Raw genomic sequence first — 24331 nt, forward strand, 5'->3', positions numbered from 1 at the left:
GCCCCTCTCAAAAGCATTCTTTCCAATAAAATATTCCAAAAGTGCACAAGTGGATTACAAAGGAAACCAATCCATTTTATTTTTAGCACTCAAACATCCTTGAAAGGTCATAAAAAATGTTAATAGATTCTAAATCCAACTCAATTGTCTATTAAGATAAAGAACAAGGAAACAACAAGAGATGCAAGAAGGAATCACATATTTTTATTGACTATTTCTTTTCATGTGAAGATAAATATATAAAAATATAGATTCATTAAAAGGAATTATGTTTTTGATTTGAAACCTTGTAGTTCAATTCATCATGAAGATGATCAGTAAGGAACATACATTGTTACAAAGCTATATAATCACAATGTAGTCGATATCAATATATATTTTTAATTATAAGATGTCAAAGCCAAGATTCATTATTATTATGTGATGTCATTAATTATTATTATTTATTAAGCTTTTTAGAGTTGAACCCAATACCTCTCCAATAAGAGGTTCACAATTTACCATTATGTTGTAGGCTCTTGCCTATAGTGGATATCAACATTATCTAAAAGGATATAGACTATAAAAAAACAAGATCAAAATAAATGTTTGAAAAAGATCACTGATCAAAAAAAAAATGAGGTTTATATACTTCAAAGGGCATAGTACCATAAAACAAAGACAAGGTTTAATCTGTAAAATTTATTCATATAGATACTTGTAAAGAGTGACAAAATAATAAGATATGATAGAAATGATATGATAATTTTTTTAAAGCACACTAGTGAATTATTAATGCAACAAAAATAAAGGTGGGTAGTTATATTCAAGAAATTATTCATCTAGTAGACTGGTAAAATCCAAGACAAGTGACTAAACATAAATGATAAAATAATGGATAGGGATATTTAGATTATAAAGAAAGAATATATAAAGGATACACTATTGAAACTGAAATAGTAAGATTACCACTAATATCACAAACATGAAACTTCATTTTTTGTAGACTTTAGTTATTACATATAGAGTAGCAATTAATATCTCACCACACCAAGATGATAAAGTATCCATGGAAATAATGTCCAAATATTAATGAAGTTTACTAAATTGATATCTTATGTTGAGATATTAATGCCAAATATAAATGAAAGTGACAATTGTTAATTAGAAATTTTCAAGTTATAGGAATAACTAACAAACATAAAGGGTATTTTGGATCATTTTTAGGGAAGGTATTTGGATGGAGGTAAAAGGTACATTAAAAATTAGAAGTGACATTATTATAACATTCCTGATGATTACACAACAAGTGACCACAAGTAAATACACAGTTTATTTTCATGAGTTTGTGTGTCGAGAAACATAGGAATTTGAAGATATAACTCACAATGCAACACTATTGATAGTTGTTACAGTAAAATAGAATAGTAAATAAGTCATGACCCATTTTTTCTTAGCTTTGTCCTATCTTTATGAAAAAACCTATTATGAAAATTTAAAATTAAATATATACAAATCTATGAGTCATGGTAAAAAATAAGGAAATGAATAAGAAAATTGTGATTTTATCAGCCACACATGCAATGCAAATAGTCAAGGTACCAACATGCAAGAGAATATCTAATTTTTAAAATCAACAAGAGCCTCATGTTTTTTAGGATTACAAATCAAATACAAAAACTCTCATTAGAAATAGGGTCACTAAATTCTCATGATCTTAGTTTTCATGTATGCAGCCACAAATATATGTTTAAATCCTTGATGCACATATGGAATAGAAAGTTTTAGAACAAGTTACGTAAAGTTTTAGATTTGATTCCAAACCCCCACAAAAAGGAGAAATAATAGAAGTTCAAATGTATATCCTCTCAAATAGGATTAACAAAATACAAATGCATTGTGAGAAAATAAAGTCATAGTTAACACCAAAAATATCATCAATAAAAAAAATTCTTAAGAAAAGTATTAAAGTCATAAATATTTTTGCAAGAAAATTAGAGAGGAACTTTTTGTTTGGGCAATAAAGGTTCTTGATAAAATCCCATGTTGCGATATGCAAAGTTAAAAATTCAAAGATGGTGTAGGAGCACTTTCCTACACTGTTCAAAACATCTACAATTCCAAGATATTCAAGAGAAATCATCCAAGGGAATTTATGCCTAAGGGTCATCTATCCATTATCAAAATTTGTAATAAGCCAACTTGTAAGGCCTAGTCACCCTAGCTATCTTTATAAACCTTGGTTTTTTTACTAAGGTTATTTAGCATCTTTTTTGTCTAGTTCAGTCTAGGTAGGTTCTTAGGATTTCTTTCAATCATGTTATAATTTAATAATGATCATTAGAATCTTATACTTAAGTCCTATTAGGGAAATTGTGCACTTTGCTAGAAAAGTTGTTCAATGACTTTTACAAAAAGTTGCTAAAATTAATGTAATTACCTCCGAATGGTCACAACCTTTGAAAACTAGTTGGATTCATTGGGAAAGGTATTCAAATTTCCCTTTTAGGTGGAAGGAAGACAAAGAATGTAATTTGGCATTTGAAATAATAAAATTCCCTATTTTCCCTACATTGTTGTTGAAAATTTTGCATATATGGATTAAAGGAAGAAAATGAATGATTCAATTGAAGTGTAGGATGATTCAAGGAATTAGTACAATTGATTTGAAGTAATTTCAAGGTTAGAGTCAAAATTTATTGGCAAAACTCTCCTGGGTGCACTCAAACCCTCCTGAATTGACAGTTTGTGTGAAATCATGCCCTAACTTTCTTTCCCAATGTAGAAATTTCTTGATCCCTAGGGAAACAAAAGTAGGGTCAATTTAATTTAGGATTTTAAAATCTTTGGGGAGGGAGAATGTGTTTTCTATTTTTTCTAACAAGCCCTATGCAAACAATCCCTATTTGCTTGGTTTAGCCTAGAGAAGAATGAAGTGACAGTAGCACTTCGGGGTTGGGCATATCTAATTTGATGATGGATTGTGGTCTCTAAGGGGTTCCTTTAAGAATTCCAACTAGTGGCTAACCTAAGTAGTTTGACTAATGAAGACTTTGTTAAGAAATCAATCTTTTTAGCCCTTATTAGGCCTATTGCAGTATTGAGCATTTTGACCTTTCCTCTTAGTTTGAAAACCTATACTTGTGGGGTTTCATAGAAATTTGAAAGGGTATTTAATCCATAACTTTTTTGTGGGGTCCCTCTAGAAATTTTCAAACTAAGTCTCAAAACCTCACTTTGTAGGGCTATAAGTGAGGAAGTCCTAAATGCTAGAATTGCTTGTCTAATCTCTCACCCACCTTTCAAAGTTATGAACTAGTTCTTTTAGGGACTAGAGAGTTTTTTTAGAACCTTTCCATTCCCTTAAAATATCAAGATTCCTATTTTATGTGAAAACCAAGTACAAGTCATTTGGTTTAAAGAAGACTTTGAATCCTCTATGAGGATAGTGTATTTTGATATTTGATTGTAGGATCTTGTGAAGGTGTGGAGTTCTCTTCCAAGCCTAATTGGGTGTAGATAAGAGACCTAAGGCCACACCACATCTAAGTTTCATATTAAGAAGAGATCTTTGTATCAAGTGGTATCAAAGCATATATGATCCTTAGGGTAAAGAGATACCAACACCATGAAAGCAGAAGATGAAAGATGGTTGTCAACAAGGATGACCAATAAAGAGATAGTAGAGTACATTAGAGAGAGAAAATAGAGGCAAGATCAACAAAGAGACAAGGAAATTCAATTGATGAGGCAAGAGATGAAAAAGCTTAGGGAAGAGATTCATAAGACAATTGCGGAAAACTCTAAAGAAGCTAGAGAAGAGAGTGATGAAGAACCCCTTGAGAAGGAGGAAGAAGAATGGTCTATAGATTAGAGGCTTCTTATGAAGACTCTAAAATCTATGGAGAGGAGAACCATGGATGTTAAGCTTGACTTACCTACATACAATTGGAAGATGGACCTAGATGTTTCAATGGATTGGGTAGATGCCCTAAACAATTTCTTTGATTGTGAAGACATCCCTAAAAAATTGGAGGGTGAAGATATCTAAGTCAAAGCTCAAAGGCTCTGCACTCACATGGTGGAACTTCACTCAAGATGATAGGGTGAAGAATAAGAAGAATCTAGTCACCACATGGAAGAAAATGGTGATTCTACTCAGGGAAACTATTGTCCCTGAAGATTATGAAGTCCAAGTTCATAAGAAGAGGATGAGTTTGAGACAAAAGGAGATGGATATCTCCACCTATACTAAAGAATTTCAAAAGTTGGTGATGAAATCCAAGCTTGCTGAACCTAAATGTGTAAAGTTGCTAGATATATGCAAAGACTAAGAATTTCCATTAAAGACAAAATTAGTCTAACAAACCTTACCATATTAAATTAGTGCTATCAATTGGCACTTAAAGTTGAATAAAAATTCAAAAGAAGAAATGAACAGAGTGGTAGAGGTAAAGGAACACATGGTAGAGGAAAAGAAAACTATAGATGTAGAGGAACACATAACAATAGACCATGAGGAGAATTAAATAGAGAGGACATTGAAGGAGAAATTAGTTCAAGGGGTAGATACAAAGGAAGAAATGGAGGAAGAAACAATGGCCAAATCAGATGCTACAACTACAATCAGATGAGTCATTACACCAATAAGTACCCTGATAAAAACAAGAAGAACAACCAAGGTGAAATAATAACCAATCTTATGCAAGAGGATGATGCTAACAATATAAGAGAATGTACTAGAGAAGAAGTGGCGTGCCTCATGATGAAGGGAACCTTGATTCAAACCCCAATTCTAGTGTAGTCTCCTCAAATGAAGACACTCTTTACAAAAAAATACAAGAGCCATGGAAAGGTGTGAAAACTAGTAATTAATTTCATTTCTATTGAAAATATTATATCTAGAGAAATGGTAGATAAACTAAAATTGGAGAAAACACGCCACCCAAATCCCTCACATGTATCTTGGTTAGCAAAAGGACAACTAATCCTCATAAATGAACAAGCTTGGGTAGACTTATCAATCAACAACTATACAAATAGAGTTCTTTGTGATGTTATAGAAATAGATGTATGTCACCTTTTTTTAGGGCATCCATGGCAGTATGATCTAAAAGCCAAACATGATGGAGTCAAAAAAAATTTTCAAATCAACCAAAGTGTTCACAAATATAATTTGCTCCCTCTTCCTATTCCTAAACAAGAAAAATCAAAGGAACAATTACTCATACTTGCAGGTGAAGAAGAGATGACAAATAGTATTCAAGATTTAGAGGTAGGATATGCCCTAGTCCTTAAGTTAAAGGAGAAAATAATGCACAAAGAGGTACCTAAGGAATTGGACTATCTACTATACAAGTATAAGGGAATAGTTGTAGTGGATACACCAATTGAACTCCCACCATTAAGGGACATATGTCACCAAATAGATTTCATTCTAGGGGCTTCCCTATCTAACAAGGATACTTACAAACTCACCCCTTATCAGAATGTAGAGGTTTCAAGGAAAATTGGTAAATTGTTGACTATAGGACTCATACAAAAGAGTCTTAGCCCTTGAGTAGTCACAAGTGTTTTGGCCCCTAAAAAGGATGGTAAATGGAGAATATGTACTAACTCCATGGCAATAAAAAAAAAAACTATAAGATATAGATTCCTTATACCCAAAATAGAGGATCTATTAGACCAACTTGGAGGAGCATGTTATTTTTCTAAGATAGACCTTAAATAAGGCTATCATCAAATAAGGATAAGGCCTGGAGATGAGTGAAAAATTTTATTTAAAAAAATTGAGGGATTGTATGAATGGATTGTAGTTCCATTTGGTCTTAGTAATGCTCCTAGCACTTTCATGAGACTAATGAATGAAGTGCTTCATGATTTCATAGGCAAGTTTGTAGTCATCTACTTGGATAATATTTTAATCTTCAACATCTAGAAGGAATAACATATGAGACACTTGGAACAAGTGCTCCAATGACTACATGAAAAGAAACTATCCATCAACATAGAAAAGTGTACATTTATGCAACAAGAATTAACATTCCTTGGATTTGTAATCTCTAAGGGCACATAGAAGATGGATCTTGAAAAGGTAGAGGCTATCCTCAACTCAACAACACCAAAAATACCAGGAGAGGTTAGAAGTTTCCATGGATTGGCTACTTTCTATAGGAAATTTGTCAAAAATATTAGTCACATTTGTGCACCTCTATTTGATACCATTGAAGGTGGTAGGAAAATCAAATTTTAGTGGATAACCCAAGAAGATAAAGCTTTTGAATATTTGAAGGGGGGAGTAACATAATATCCCATATTGGCACTTCCTACCTTCAATAAGTTGTTCATGGTAGGGAAATATGCTAGCAATCTGGCCAAAGGTGTAGTCCTCAGATAGGATGGAAGACTAGTGGCTTTCTTCTCTAAAAAATTGAATGAGGCCAAGAAAAAGTATAACACTTATAACCTAGAACTATATGCTATGTTTCAAGCCCTTAATAAATGGAGGTATTACTTACTTCCTAAGGAATTTCTCATCTTTATAGATAACCATGCATTAAGATTTCTTAATATCTAAGACAAGTTAAGTTGCAAGCACATGAAATGAGTTGAACAATTCCAAGTCTTTACATTTTCTATAAAACATAAGAAAGGAACATCAATAGAAGTGGTAGATGCTCTTAGTAAGAGAATGATTTTGGTTGAAGAAGTGCATGTACAAAGCATGAGAATTGATACGCTAAAACACCTATACAAGGATGATTTAGAATTTGGTGATGTCTACAAGGTTTAATCTACTCTCTTAGATAATTATAACACTACATATTAAGAATATTTATTACAAAATGGTCTTTTATTTAAAGGAGGTCAACTTTGTATTCCAAGATGCTCCATGAGAGAAAATTTGATTAGAGAGAAGCATTATGACACACTAGGAGGTTACTTTGGTATTGATAAGACATTGGAACTCCTAAGAAGAAACTACCATTGGAATAAGCTACATACTTATGTCAAAAATTTTTTTGAAACATGCACTATCTGCTAAAGAGCCAAGGGAGTTAGGACCAATCAAGGTCCCTACCAACCATTGCCAATTCCAAAAAAGCCATGGGATAGTTTGAGTATGGACTTTTTCCTAGGACTTCCAAGAACTGAATAGGGATTTGACATCTTTGTTATAGTTGACAAATTTAACAAAATGACTCACTTTGTTCCTTGTAAAAGTTCTTTAAGGAAGTGGTTAGGATTCATGGATTTCCAACATCCATTATCTTAGACAAAGATTTGAAATTCCAAGGGCATTTTTGGAGAACCCTTTGGAAAAATTTGGGGAAAAATATGTCTTTCAGTTAGGCATACCATCCACAAACAAATGGGTAGACTAAAGTTTTAAACAAATCACTAGGAAACCTCTTATGGTGTCTAAAAAAATAGTATGAATAGACTTGGGATGCTATCCTTCCTCAAGAGGAATTTTATTTAAATGACTTAATGAGTAGGTCAAAAGGGAAGAATCCATTCCAAATGAACTATGAACTTCATCTAGAGGAGTCATAAATTTGAGAGAGTTACCAATTGATTTCAAAGTTAGTGCACAAGGACACACATTCTCCACATGGGTAAAATAGATACATGATCAAGTCAGACATACCTTAACTCAGAACACTGCCAAGTTTGAGGCATAGGTAGATAAGAATAAAAGACATGTTACTTTCAAAGAAGGAGATCAAGTATAGGCATACCTAAACAAGGAAAGGGTACCTAGGGGGCACATTAAACTAGAGATGAGAAAGATTGGTCCTTGTCAAATACTTCATAAATTTGGTGAAAATGCATACAAAATTTCCTTACCCCCACTATTTCTATTTCTCCCATCTTTAACATTTGTGATGTCACTCCTTTTAAGGGTGATGCAAGATCGAATGACTCTTTGTAGGATACTAAAGATACATAGGAAGACTAGATAAAAGTGTTGCCACCAAGCCAACCATTATAGTTGGAAAAGATTCTTGACACCAAGATTATGAAGCACACCAAGAAGAAGACCTACAAAGATTTCTTGGTTAAATGGAAGGGGATTCCTAAAATTTATACCACATGGATGAGTGAAGAATGTATTCTCAAGCATGGAACTTTTTTTGAATAATTGCTCTCATGTGGAACTTGAGTTTTTAAAACAAGGGAGTACAGTGCAAGAGCAACTCCCTACACTCTTCAAAACATCTACCCTTCCAAGATCTTCAAGAGAAATCACCCAAGGTAATTTATGCCTAAGGGTCATCTATCCATTATCAAAAGTTGTAATAAGGCAACTTGTAAGGCCTAGTCAACCTTGGTGTCTTAATAAACCTTGGATATTGACTATGGTCATTTGGCATATTTTGTGTCTAGTTGAGTCTAGGTAGGTTATTAAGCTTTCTTTTAATCATGTTTTAAGTTAGTAATAATCCTAAGGATCTCATAATTGAGCCCTATTAGGGAAAAAGTGCACTTTTGCAACAAATGCAAAAAAGTTACACTTTGCTAGAAAAGTTGCTAAACTTAATGTAATTTCCTCCAAATGGTCATAAGCTTTGAAACTTGGTTGTATTCATTAGGAAAAGTCTTCAATAGCCCTTTTAGGTAGATGAAATACATAAAATGTAATTTTGCATTTGAAATCAATAAAGTTCCCTATTTTCCCTACATTTTTGCTAAAAAATGTTTTGTGTGGATTGATACAGATTGAAAGAAGAAAATAAATGATTAAACTAAATTATAGGATGAGTTAAGGAACTATTGCAATTGGTTTGAAGTGATTTGAAGGTCATAGCCAAAATTTATTGGAAACACTCTCTAAGGTGCACTCAAACCCTCCTAAATTGGTAGTTCAAGTGAAATCATGCGCTAACTTGCTTTCCCACCATGGAAATTCCTTTATCCTAAGGGTTATGAAAGTAGGGTAAATTTAGTTTAGTATTTCAAAATCATGGGAGAGGGAGATTGTGTTTTCTATTTTTGCTAACAAGTCCTAAGCCAAGCATCTCTATGTGCTTGGTTAAACCTAGAGAAGAATAAATTGACAATAACACTTTACGGATAGACATATCCAATATGATGGTGGATTGTGGTCTCTAAGGGGTTTCTTTAAGAATTCCAACTAGTGACTAACCTAAGGATTTCAAATGGTGAAGACTTCATTAAATAATCAAGCCTTTTAGCCCTAACTAGGGCTATTGCAGTGTTAAGCATTTGGATCCTTTCTCTTAGTTTGGAAACCTTTAATAGTGGGGTTTGATAGAATTTTGAAAAGGGTATTTAATCCAACACTTTTTTTTGGGGTCCCTTTGGAATTTTTCAAACGAAGTTTCAAAACCTCACTTTGTAGAGCTATAAACTAGGAAGGCCTAAAATCCAAAATTTCTTGTATGATCTCTCAACCACCTTTAAAACTTGTGAACTAGTTCTTTTAGGTACTAGAGAGTTTTTTTGGAACCTTTTCATCCCCTTCCAATATCAAGGTTCCTATTTTTTGTGAAAACCAAGAGTCATTTGGTTTGAAGAAAACTTTGAATCCTCTAGGAGGATAATGTGTTTTGATATTTGATTGTAGGATCTTGTGAAGGTGTGGAGTTCTCTTCCAAGCCTAATTGGGTGTGGAGAAGACACCTAATGCCACACCACATCTAAGTTTCATATTAAGGGGAGAGCTCTGTACCACAAGATATATGAGAAAATAGTAAAAAGAATCAAGTTATTCCATCATTCTCAGTTAATGTAAAAAAATAAAGAGCAAAATAATGAATATTATTATATGTTGAAGGATGTATGAATAACATTTGAATCCCTAAGAGGAATCTTAGAAAGGTCTCCATACCCAACTTGCAAGTAGTATTTGAGTATTTTTCCAAAAACTTAGTTAAATAAAAATTAAATGAGGGGTTTAGGATTTAGACCCATATTAATTACTTGTATATTTCGTGGGATAAACCTTTTAGTATCTCACAGGTCAAAAAGTTCTAACATAATGATGTGCTAAGATTTCAAATTATACTTTATGGTTATTCCTTAATATCTGTGTTATTTAATAAGATAGAGTTAAGTTTATATTTAAGAAATAATACTTATCTATTGGTTAGTAATAGTAAAGTTTAATTTTAAATTAAAACCATTAATTTTATTAAAATTTATCATTCTATAAAATAATATAAATAATATTGATTAAATAATATTTGTAAAACTATTTAATTAGTATCACGTTTATATGAAAAGTTTAGAAAATTCTACATGAAAATATATTATTCATAGAGGGTAAAGATTTTGTTTTTCCTTCATGCTCCTTTATCATTAAATATTAATAAATTCTTGATTTATAAAGAATTTTTATTGAAATTATATCTTTAATATAAATAAGAGGTATAGGGGGATTTTTTTACTTGCACATATAGCTACATATATAGGCTTCTTTGAATTTACATAGAATTCATTTTTTGGGCATGGAGATTTCATTTTCTTACATGTAGCTCTTTTTTTAATGACTTGTAGTTGGCATTATAGTGGTAGAAGGATTTTTCATATCTTCTACACAATCATGCAAAATAAATGAAGGTTTTTGGTTTCTTTTACTTTCAGTGGTCTTTTAGATTTTTCTTTCTGGGTATTTTGAGGTTGCTTAGAGGCCAGTTATTAGTTGTATATTAGTCCATTGAGTCATATGAGTAGTTAACTAGATGATACTATTAGTTATAAACCTAATTTTTAGGGATTTCTTCTTTCTTATGAAAAAGGATCTTTGGATGTTTTTGGATGAAATATTTAGCAGCTTTATATCAATTTGGAGCTCCACACTAATTTGGAACAGATCTAGGGGATTTTCTAGATGGTGAATTATATTTTTCTAGCAATATAACCATTATTCTTCTTTCATTTCAAAATTTTTTAGAGACTTGATAATTTTTTCCTATATATATATATATATATTTTTTTTTACCTTATTTTTGATGATTCTCTCTTTTCGCTAGATTTTTTCACATTGCAAATTTTGGTAAATTGTAATGGGCATAATGGGTTGTAGTTGATTTCCTGATTACCTTTGTGTATAGATATGTTCTCTCTTAACCAATTTTCTATTTCAAAGCATTGACTATGAGTAGTTTGAATACTATTTTATGTTCCTTATCCATTTTTATTAATATCCCAAATGTATTTAATGTAGAGTATAATATCCTATGGCTCATATTTTCTATTGTGTCTTACATTTTGAGTTTGAATTTGACAAAAAAATCATTCTTTTCTTTTAAAATATTAGGATATTAAGACCTTACCTAGAGTCATATAAAAGTAGGGTTTGTCTTATTAAGTTGTGACTTGTAAGTTCTCTTCTTATGAGTAAATCTAAGAGGGTTTATGATCTAAGTAATATTAGTAAATTAGTGCATCACTCTAGAATTAGTTTTCATTTTCACATACACCCTTGTTTTCATTTATCTATTTAATATTTGTTTGAAGTCGTATGAGAACTAATAAAACTTTTAATCAAAGAGATACACACTCGCCATATGATTACCTACTGTAATCACCCATAAATGGTCTAGTAAATTATATGGATCCTTTTCAACACTTTAATCTCTAAACTAGGCTAAATCTTATTCTTAATTAATTTTACATATTTATCAATCATTTACTCTTGATCAAATAATCATTTAACCATTTATTTAATTTTATCCTATAGTTTGAGCACTTATCCTAAGTCTTATTAATTAGAATAAATTTCTCCCTTTTAATTAACTAAAATAACCTTTTATTTGATATGTGCACATAAAAAGGAGCTTGCTAAAAAAAATTTATGTGCAAAGACATTTTGTGTATGCATTGAATCCACACTTTTCAAGGTGAGTGGTATCTTTGTTTCCTCCTAATCTCCTCCAATAATACCTTTTCCTCTTAAACATAGCCTTTGATTTTGCCTCTTAAGAATATTGAGCTCAAAATAAAAATGTGAACAAACCTACACCCTTGATTTTTCCTCTTACTCTCTAACCATACATATCTCTTTTAAAGAAGGTTCTCTCTTCACTCTCTCATAATATTATATTTGCATGCTAATGTTATGTTGGTTCTTTGGTTATTGATTTCTTGAGTACTTGTGAATTCACTTTTATCTCTAATACTTGCAACCTTAGATTATTATTTCATTTAAATTGTATTTAGAATATATCATATAGTTTAATTAGGAGGAGACTAACCTTGATGTTGTTAGATTAGTTTACTTTATTTGCACTGGTATCATTACCTAAGATTAATCTTGCATTCTTACTCTAGTTAGCTTGCATTGCATTATCATTTGAAGTACTTGAATACTAGCATTCTTTATCTTACTCCTTGATCTCCTATGGCATACCTTACAAGGGTCTCCTATCTTGGGTTTATTTGAGAGCCACCATCATACTATTTAGATTCATTTATGTCATGGATAGGAATCTATAAGTCACCATTACATACTCCATTTACTTTGTCATCATTTGAAGTACTTGAATACTAGCATTCTTTATCTTACTCCTTGATCTCCTATGGCATACCTTACAAGGGTCTCCTATCTTGGGTTTATTTGAGAGCCACCATCATACTATTTAGATTCATTTATGTCATGGATAGGAATCTATAAGTCACCATTACATACTCCATTTACTTTGGATATATTTAATAGAAGGGTTTATATATGTGTTCCTACTTTAGATCACACACCTAGAACCTAGGATTATTTTTATGTTCAAACAAGATAAGTTGATTCCACATCTCTATATAGGGGAAATCTTGATTAACAATAGGAACAAGGGTTGACACCCTATTTAGGAGAGAATCACTGTTAGAAACCTTGTGTAGCACTATCTTGTCATGTGGTTGAGCACAATAAGAGAATATACTTTGGTTGGCAGTCCATAAAGTGTTTTATTGTATGGACCATAGTTTTCCAACCCACATTTAATTTAGCATTATCATTGGATAAGTAGGAGATAATTTCCACAACAAATCAAATTGTGTTATTTCTATCAGGATTTAACTATGTGATTTTTTCCACAACAAATCAAATTGTGTTATTTCTATCAGGATTTAACTATGTGATTTTGAGTCAAACTCACTGACCCATGTTTCATGAGTAGTGATTCAACATGAATCCATATCTCATGAGAATATATGGAACACTTAACACTCATTGGATATAGGTGATGATCACAAGGGTGAACCATTGAGACTTACAAGGAGGTCATCCATCCTAGTACTACTCTAGCCTGAGTGCACTTAACTAAAAAGTTTCCTCCATGGTTAAATCCAAAGCTTGCAACACCATTTGTAAAATGTTCACCAAGTTTTGTGCCAAATGAACCATTCATTAGAAATCCCCTTAAGCTCATTAATTGATAAGTAGGAGTTAATTTCCAGAGCCAATCAAATTGTGATATTGCTATCAGGATTTAATTGTGTGATTTTGAGTCAAACTAATTGACCCATGTTTCATGAGTAGTGATTCAACATGAATCCATCTCTCATGAGAATAAATAGAACACTTAGCACTCATTGGATCTAGGTGATGCTAATAGGGGTGAAGCACCCCCTTATCAATTGATGATCTTAAGGGGCTTTCTAATAAATGGCTCATAAGGAACAACACTTGGTGAAGGTTTTGCAAATGGCATTCCAAGCTTTGGGTTTAACCATGGAGGAAACTCCTTAGTTAAGTGAACTTAGGTTGGAGTAGTACTGGGATGGGTGACCTCTCGAGAAGTCTCAATGCTTCATCCCTATGAGCTTCACCTAGATCTAATGAGCACTAAGTGTTCCATTCATTCTCATGAGAGATGGATTCATGTCAAATAGTTACTCATGAAACATGGGTCAATGAGTTTAACTCAAAATAACACAGTTATATCCTGATAGTGATATTACAATTTGACTTGTTTTAGAAATTATCTCCTACTTGTCAATTGATGAGTTTAACGGGCTTTCTAATGAATGGTTCATAAGGCACAACACTTGGTGAAGGTTTTGCAAATGGGGTTTTAAGCTTTGGGTTTAACCATGGAGGAAACTCCACAGTTAAGTGCACTCAAGCTAGAGTAGTACTAGGATGGGTGACCTCCCGAGAAGTCTTAGTGCTTCACCCTTGTGAGCATCACCTAGATCCAATGAGTGCTAAGTGTTCCATTTTTTTCTCATGTGAGATTTATTCATGTTGAATCACTACTCATGAAATATGGGTCAATGATTTTGACTCAAAATCACATAGTTAAATCCTAATAGCAATATCACAATTTGACTTGCTTTGGAAATTATCTCCAACTTATCAATTGATGAGCTTAAGGGGCTTTATAATGAATGGTTCATATGGTACAACACTTGGCGAAAGTTTTTTAAACAAGGTTGCAAGTTTTGGGTTTAACCATGGAGGAAAACCTCCATAGTTAAGCATGCTCAGGATGGAGTAGTACTAGGATGGGTGACCTCCTGGGAAGTCTTGATGCTTCACCCTTGTGAGCATCACCTAGATCCAATCAGTGCTAAGAATTCTATTTATTCTCATGAGAGATTGATTCATGTTGAATCACTACTCATGAAACATGGGTCAATCAGTTTGACTCAAAATCACATAGTTAAATCTTGATAGCAATATCACTATTGGTGTTTTGAAACAACACAGTTCCAATACACCCCAATGAGAATAAGATACATCTAGGGGTAGCTAGTTCCCATCCTTAACATATCCTTTTAGACACTAGGCTAACTATGAGGCTAGACCCTTCTTCTACTTTAGGATCTGTAAAACCTAGGCAGGTGTACCTATAGATTCTTTATATGCACTAGTTGTCAAAGCATACACTGAATCTAAAAAAAACAAATAAAACCTTTATTTCTCCTATACTAATGCAACGAAAAAGATATGTAATAGAAAATTGCAACTCTATGAAATCCAAAAGCTGAGTGAGGGCATCCTTTTCAATTCTTTCAACATGAAAGGTAAAAGATTTTGATTAATGATGTTGATTTCAGCAAAACCCCAAGTATGCAGTAGTAAGAACAAGTTGATCCTATAATTGATCAATGCCTTATTTATTGGGAAATTCCACAAATCAAATACATACATCTGTGATATATTTCATACACCAAGATATTAGATCTATCCTATCACTTTGTGAATCAGACATTGGTGTTCATAAAGACCTCATTCTCATGAAGTATCCTTCTTGAGATAACCAACAACCCTATCAAACACATCAAGCATTTAATTGGCACTTTGTTCCAAATAGAAAAACATATCAAACATTCAACCTTAAGGGGATGCAAATGGATCTCAGTTCTTTGTCCTTAAACCACATAAGATTGTAGATTGTAGAGATAGGAGATGAGAATCACAATGAAACTAAAGAGATTCTTGCTTATTTGTATTGATTTCTTTGAAATTATACATTCAGATGCATGAAATTAAAACATTGAATTGCCTAAAAAATTAGAACTATGAATATTATCTCAACTACTAATTTTCATTCAAGAGAAAAATATGCTGAAGAAAATGGTGGAATCATAGTTCTGGATCCAACAATGTGGTCTCACAGACAAATTGGAACCAACAATGAGGTATCACACTAAAAATTGCCAACCCTTACAATGGATGAGAAAGAGAAAGATATAGAGGAAAAATGGAATCTTGTATCTACTTTGCAATCACCATGTGTCCACTTGAATCTCCATCCTTTGCTATTGTAAAACCTCTCTCCTCTTTCTACCCCTACAATCTAGTTTGGTTTTCATCATTATTTTGTAACTAACTTGAAAATATCTCTTAGGAATGACAAAAACCCTTGTGTCACCAAAATATCTAGAATTCATAAAGAAATGATAATAAAATCTGGATCTAACTAACTTGAAGGTGACCAAACTTGACCCTAATTGCATTTTTACTGTCTTTTACACACATTCGGCTTATTACCCGATTAGAAAACACATTTGAACTTCAATACCTGAATGCAGCTACAAACTAGGAATTTGGGAGAACACCTCATATAACCTAAACAAATGGCTTCTATTGTAAAAATGTACTCCAGAAATAGATAGTTTGTTTTCTCTCAGTTCTGACAATATATAATATCACTATATTAGCCCATTAGAAATGCCTACAATCTTAATTTGAAAATCACGCCTTTGCTAGATTCTCTGGTTTGAATTTCATTTTAAATTTTTATGTAAAAATTTTACATATCTCCTAAAGTTGACACTTTGTGTTATACCTTTTTGAATTTAAATTTTTTTGCACGGATTCTTTGATAAATATATTTTAAAATTATTTTTTTTCTCTCATTTATGCATGTCAGGCCAACTTAGTTTGACCATCTCTACCATATGGTAGCACACCATTGGTTTGTTTCTACCACATCGTCATCCACTTAGGTACCACATGGCACCAATCGATTGGCTGATAGTTACTGTCATGTGGAAACTTCTAATTGGTTCTCAGATTGCCTTGTCACTGCCACCTCACTACTCTTTCAACACCTGCCACATCATTTTTGACCGGGCCCACTATAATGTGGTACCTAGGAAATTTCCTACATTATCTTATCCTCCACACATTTCCACAATGCTAGAATGCACCAACTATCAGATGTGGCCACATGTCATCATCTGGTGCATTCATCTTGGGCTTGCCACATCATTGCTACTTGGAATCTATTGCCATGTATCATGTGATGATTCATTCTCGTATCTACCATGTGTCAATTTTGGACTTGTTCAAAATCCACATCATTGTGTGATGTCATTATACTCATTCAAAATTTACTTCGTGTTGCATGGATGGACTTGCCCCACCATATCCTCATAGCTTCCAAAAGCACCCAATTGCTTTGACATTTGAAACTGGCACCATTTTGGTATAAGAACATATTAAAAATCTAATTCTTAGTGAATGTGGGATTAAACCAAGTAAGAATCACCTTCATTGCTCTTGTGAAAGTACTCTACCCTCCTCGCGCCATGGACTATGACTTCCATACTTCAAAGAGATGGTGTCAGACCAATCAACAACCTTGGAAAAAACATTTTCTATTTGCATGAATGCATAGTCTAGCTCTTGCCATGGGTTTCCTTATCCAATGTTGTGGCCTCCTAAATACATCTTAACACTTTAATGGTGGTTCATTTGCTTCCCAAGATTACAATTCAAAAAAGATTATACACATTATATAATAGGAGCTTTGGATCAATGATACATATGCTCTTCTTTGGTCTGAGGTTCCTATTTAATCAAAGGTAAATCTTCCAACACCTTGCATTTGGATGCTTCACCTTTGTGACTCCCTACGCTAATTGGGACAATACCCTACCTCCAGATTGAAAACTTTCCAATCTATCTAGTTCATATTCATATCGGCATGCCTTTTCTCTCTAGCAACATCACATGAAGTGCAACCCACTCAAATTTTCTAATTGCCATTAGAGAGGAGCATCCATACATTTTTTGCTTGGGTGTCTTCCTTTAGAACTTGCATTGAGATGCCAAGATTGGCATCTTTTTTGACCATAACACATTACACAACACTTTCTAACTTAGTACACAAGAATAAACAGAGAGAAGGAAGATGAATAAGGATAAAAACACAGAGATGTTGATCCTCTTCCTTGCTACAATGGAATAATGTTGTCTTAGAATATAAACAACCATCCACCTATTGAAACATTAAATATTTCTCTTTAATCTCTTTGAAATGAGGGTGGAGCTCTAAAAATTTGTCGTGGACTTGCTTCTCTCCACTTGATTGTTTTCTTTGTGCTGGTCTAGCATGTTTAAACCTCCTCCCTCTATTCTCTCCATGGTGTAAAAACTTGGTTCTCTTATCGTGGAAGCTACCCTTCACAACTCCCTATCAAAGGTATTATAGTAAGGAATAATATTGCCAAGGAAATCAAAACTATAGGAATTCCACTAGTTAAATGTGATGGTCTTCTTAACTGATTACATCCTCGAAGAAGCAAACTTATATAAAAACATCATTAATAGTTGCTAATGTTTGTTTTTCTGAAGCTTCCTTCTATAAATGATAGTGCAGTCATATCCCAATGATGATCCTTTCAATCATGTAAGTTTTCCAATGTATGATTTTCTTGAGAAATTTCTCTGTTGTAAGTTCTTGAAACAAAAGTCTTCATGGCTTAATCAGGACTAGTTTATCCTTGTGTCCCCATCATACCACCATCACTTATATTGTTATTTGATTGTGATGTTATAATAAACTAGATTCATCCCAATCCTTTTCATTACCTTGAAAATCCCACGAAACCCTATCAATCTAATGAAGCTTAGTCAGGCCCAAAATTGGTCCGGCTAAAAAAAAAATTCATTTCAAACAATTGACTTCTTAAATTGATCCATTGAACCTGTCATATTGATTATAATCAAGTTTGGCCACTAAACAATTAATTAAAACTCATTTTATCATTAATCTACAAACTATCAATTTAATACCAGGAGGTCCTTTGACTAGCTTTAAAACCTGACCAAAACACCTAACTAGGCTCTAAAATCAAACATGATGATTCCTTGTTTGTATTCTTGCACCCTACCAAATCTTGTCTCATGACAAATTCTCAGTCAAAAGATATTGATTGTCACTTGTTTACACTTAACCTCTAAGTCTTAGTTGTAGGAGTTGAGAATTCGACTCTGATAATGCACCAAGATCACCTGCAATGCAAATAGCTTGCTGAAGAGAAACCTAGGGAGTAAAGAGCTTGAAGAAAATTCCACACAAGAGAATATTTCACAATAGGAAATTAGAATTTCTATGTGAAAATGGAATTGGAATGAATTTACAATGAATGAGAGACTGAATAAAAAGGCCTCATGGAAGCTTGTAAAACAAGCTGGAATGAGGTAGGAGATAAGGTTGACAACTAAGCACACATCCACAAGTGGTGAAAAAGATAATTATGCTAAAGGGAACAAACTCCCGTGTTGTCAACAACTAACCTCAAATACATGCATTAACCTAAGTAAGCTTAAGTAATAGAATAAATAATTAACAATTAATTAATTATTTACTCTAACACCCCCCCTTAAGTGCAACTTAGGGGAATGCCTTAAGCTCATAAAACAAAGAGAAAAATGTAAAATGGGTCTCGACAATGAGGCCATTTTAGGTACCCAAGGACAATGCAACTAAATGCAACCTTTGTAAAATGGGGAAAGAGAGAAAACCATATGGGAAAAACTCTCCCCCAAAAAGAGGTAAAACAACATGCTAAAAAAAACATGAAGGGAAGGAAGGATGGCCTCAACTAATCGCCCCAAGGACAACTTTTGTAACCCCAAGCATTGACTGTAGCTGAAGAAAGTGTGGCAATGCAAAAGGTTTAGTGAAGATGTCTGCAACCTAACTAGTGGTAGGAATGTACTCCAATGTAATAACACCATCCTGGATCAACTGATGGATGAAATGCATATGCAACTCAATGTGCTTGGTACACTGATGTTCCACTGGGTTGCATGAAATGTGGATGGAACTCTAATAATCACACCAAAAAATAGTGGGCCGATCAAGAGGAAAGCCAGACTCAGTCATCAACTGACGAAGCCATAAAGCATCTTGACGAGCAAGAACACCAGCCCTGTACTCAACCTCTGTAGATGAAAGTGCTTGAGCATGCTGCTTCTTGCATGAACATGTGATGGGACTAGAGCCAAGGCAAAACAAAAAGCCAAAAGTAGACTAGTGATCATCAACATCACTGGACAAATTCGAGTCAGTGTAGCTAACAATGTGTGGAGTCCTCATAGTGTAATGAATGCCATACATAAGTGTGCCTTGAATGTAGTGAAAAATATGCCTAGCAACTTGCTAATGAATCTCATGAGGGTCCTGAAAAAATTGAGAGACTAGGCCAACCGCAAAAGAAAGATCAAGGCAGGTGTGTGTCGGGTACAATAGGCTGCCAACCAACTACCAATACAAAGTAGCATCCATTGGAGATGAGGAGTAGAATGTAGAAAAAGTGACATCTGACTGAAATGGTGTAGGAGCAACCTTACAATCAAGCATGTGAAAGTGATGAAGCATGTCAAGAGCATACTTCTGTTGATACACAAAAATGCCAGTAGGAGAGTAATGAATTTGAAGACCAAGAAAGTAGTGCAACAAACCAAGATCAGTTATCTCGAACTGGTCCATCAGTGCATGCTTAACACCATGGAGCATGGATGATGAACTACCTATAAGGATAAGATCATCAACATACAAAACAAGAATCAAAATTTCATCAGCAAGATGATGAATGTACACTGTGGGATCGGAATGGCAGGGAGTGAAGCTTGTAGACAACAGAAATGAGTTCATCTTCTCATACCAAGCCCTAGGGGCTTATTTGAGACCATACAATGAACGTTGAAGCCTAAAAACCAAGGTGGGATCTTGCACAAAACTTGGAGGTTGCTCCATATAAATATCCTCAGTGATATCACCATGCAGGAAGGCACTCTTCACATCCATCTGATAAACTAACCATCCCTGTGAAGCTACGAGGGATAAGACAAGGTGAATAGAATTCATCTTGGTGACAGGGGCAAATGTTTTAGAGTAATCAACACCCTCTACTTGTGAAAAACCCTTCACAACAAGACAAGCCTTGTGATTATCAATAGAACCATCAACAACATACTTAATGTGGTAAATCCACTTAGAATGCACTAGTTTTCTCCCCTTGGGAAGAGAACAAATATCCCATGTGTGGTTCTTCATGAAAGAAGAATATTCCTCATCCATTGCACTGTCTGATTCTAAATTTTGTGTCACCTCTAAAAATGTCTTAGGATTAGTACTAACAGCATGACTAAGTAGATTGGAACATGCAGTGTGAGAATGGGTGCGACAGGATGTGGATGGGTCATCGGCTAGAGATCCTGCAGCCTCAACAGTAGCTCAAGCCCATTTAGGCATCTGGGGAGGATCTTGTGGTGGAGGTATATCAAGATCATCATGATCATCATCCTCATCATCCATGAAACAAAGTGGAGATGAAGAGGGAGTAGTGGGAGTTGGAGGAGGCGCTAGAGGTGAGGAATGTACTACAGGAGGGCTCTCATCAAATTAGAAATCCTGTCGAAATAAGACCTCTTTGGAATCGGGATCAAATAACCTGTAAGCCTTTACATCCTCGCAGTAGCCAACAAAAATCAATGGTTGGCTCTTTGGTTCCATTGCTTTCCTCTAAGCATCAGGTACAAATGCATATGTCGTACTCCCAAAAACTTTGAATGATGATACATCAGGCTTGACATGGGACCAAGCCTCTTCAGGAGTCATATGTCGAAGTACTTTATGATGTATCCAATTCTAAATGTAGTTGGAACAATTGACTACCTCTTCCAAAAAACATGAATCCATGGACCTAGACTAAATCATACAATTTTCCATCTCCCGAAGGGTTCTTTTCTTCATCTCAGCTACACCATTCTACTGAGGAGTATAGGGAACTCAAAGTTGATGTTGAAGACCATGCTCAGAACAAAAATCTCTTAAAGCATGGTTCACATACTCCCCCCCATTGTTTGTGTGTATGCACTGAATAGAAAGCCCTAACTGCTTCTCTACAAATGCCTTGAAAACTCAAAATGAGTCGAAGGCATTAGATTTGTACTTAAGAAAGTATACCCATGTGTGTCTGGAAAAGTCATCAATGAATGTAAGCACATATCTAGCACCCAAAAAATGAGTAGGAAATGACATGAGGTCACTATGAATCAACTCCAAAGGTGCTAAAGCACAAGTAGCTCATCCATGTGGAAAAGAATCCCTATGTTGCTTGCCAAGTGCACATCCCTGAAAAAAACCATTTGGATAGGAAAATTGGGGAAGCCCAAGAACAAGTGCCTGTGTGCTCATCTATTCAAGATATCTGTAATTGACATGCCCAAAATGTTCATGCCAAAGTCTGCTTAGTAAATCTACATGCTCAACTAAACATGAACCTGTGTCATTATAAGACTCAAATCCATCAAATCTATAGAGGTGTGATGCAAAGTCAAAACTCCCATTGGCCACAATCATCTTCGGCTCATGCAAGTCTTGAATAACCACATCATGTGGTGAGAACTCGAAAGTCTTCTCTGAGCCAGAGTGGAAAATTTGATAGATAGACAAAAGGTTCATCGAAATATCAGGAACACAAAGTACATCCTGTAGAGAGCCCCCAGCCAAGGCAATAGTGCTAGAACCCAAAACTAAAAGTTGTGAAGAGTTCCCAATTGCAATCTATGTGGTGGCACAAGGAGCAAGTGAAGTAAGAAACTTAGGAGTGTTTTTTAAGTGGTGAGAAGCCCCAGAATCAAGAATCCATAAAGGTGTTGAAGTCGTAGCTCGTGCAGAAAGAGCATGACCTTTCCCTGTAGGTGGAGATGAAGATTGAGGAGCTGAAATGTGATGCTCCTTCTTGGCTTCCTCTAAAGCCTCTAATCATTTCCAACACCTAGAAACTGAATGTCCATCTTTCCCACAAAAATTGCAGTTCTCACTCGATTTCTTCTTTGTCTTGGTGTTAGACTCACCCGACTTTGAAGAATCTTTACCCTTGGAAGGGTTTGTTGGAGGATTAGCCAAAGGCTTAGCATCAAATTTTGATGTGTCTTTCTTCGATTTTCCTTTCTTCTTTGATTTCCCCTTAGAATTTTGAGCAACCAAATCTTGGCTAGAAGAGCCAGAGCCATCCACCTGTTGGATCTTTGCCTATTCCCTAGTCAACCTGTCACAAAATTTCTCAAATGTAGGCATCCTAGGTCTATCTCCAAGGGCATCCATGGTGGAGTAGAAAGTAGAAGAAAAAATATAATACTACCCCTTCAACTTTGAGAGTATCAAAAATATGCACTCATCATCAGTTTTGTTCTTCCCACATCCTTGTAAAATTGCATGTAGGGATTTGAACTTCATCAGAAAGTCCTCAATGGTGGGAAAGTTGCTTGGTGATAAAGAAGTCAATTCTACATCCAACTAAAGTGCTCAGAACTCATTCACCTATCCAAACAAAGTCTGAAATTTCTACCAATGAGCCCATGGAGTAGTCAAACCATCCAGGTGAAATAGCAGACTGTCTAAAATGTTGAGTGCAATAAGTCCCATGGCTTCATCCATTTTTTTCCTATGCTATAGAACCTCAAAAGGTCATGTAAGAGTAGGCTGATTCTCATCTAGAAAATACTAATTGACCTCTTGACATGAGAAGCCTAGTCATTTATGCCTTCCAGGTGTGGTAGTTGTGTGGTGTGAGACAGGTCACAGATGGATGCACCATTGAGAGAAAGAATAAGATGGAAGTAGAAGGGTCTTAACTAAAGTAAATTATAGAAAATAAAGACACCCCCACCACAAATGTACAAGAATATCCCTCAAATACCACAAAAACAACTATAGAAAGCAAAAAACTGGAAAAGAACTTGGATTTGTTGATGCAGAATAGGAGGAAACACAAGCCTCTACTTTGATGCCAAAAATGGGAGCTCAAATGAACTCAAAATCTTATGAAACTAGCACCAATGTTTCTATCTCTGAGTCAGATTTTTGACACTTCTTTTAGATCGGAAAAAGACCTCCGTATGCTCAAGTTATGGCCAAAAAATTAACTACTACTCCAAAAATACACCTTGCTGGAAAATTACAGACACTGTGTTAAATTTGACGCTCGTATGGCTATCAGATGGTCATTGCTAGAAAGATGACATCAAAACTAAAATGATGATGTTAGCTATTAGAATGATGATGTCAATCGCCAAAATGATGACATCACCCCCTAAAAAATGATGTCAGCACAAACAACCGCAGGGATGAGGCCAACTCAAATGAACTCAAAATCTTATGAAACTAGCACCAATGTTTCTATCTCTGAGTTAGTTTTCTGACACTTCTTTTAGATCATAAAAAGACCTCTGTATGCTCAAGTTATGGCCAAAAAATTAACTACTACTCCAAAAATACACCTTGCTGGAAAATTACAGACACTGTGTTAAATTTGACGCTCGTATGGCTATCAGATGATCATTGCCAGAAAGATGACATCAACACTAGAATGATGATGTTAGCTATTAGAATGATGATTTCAATCGCCAGAATGATGACATCACCCCCTAAAAAATGATGTCAGCACAAACAACCACAGGGATGAGGCCAGTTGATGGAAAAGTGATGTCAGTGACGAAAAGATGACATTAGTCTATCAAAAAATGACATTAGCTACCTATGAAAGTATCCACATGTTAGTCAGTGGTGAGTCCATGTGTTAGAGTGGAGGTCAGCTGGTGGCGGTGGCGCCCGGGAGGAAAACCCAGCGGCACCATCAA

The sequence above is a fragment of the Cupressus sempervirens genome, chromosome 7 (assembly GCF_028749045.1).
Source record: "Cupressus sempervirens isolate cs-2001-9-10 chromosome 7, ASM2874904v1, whole genome shotgun sequence".
Classification (NCBI taxonomy): domain Eukaryota; kingdom Viridiplantae; phylum Streptophyta; class Pinopsida; order Cupressales; family Cupressaceae; genus Cupressus; species Cupressus sempervirens.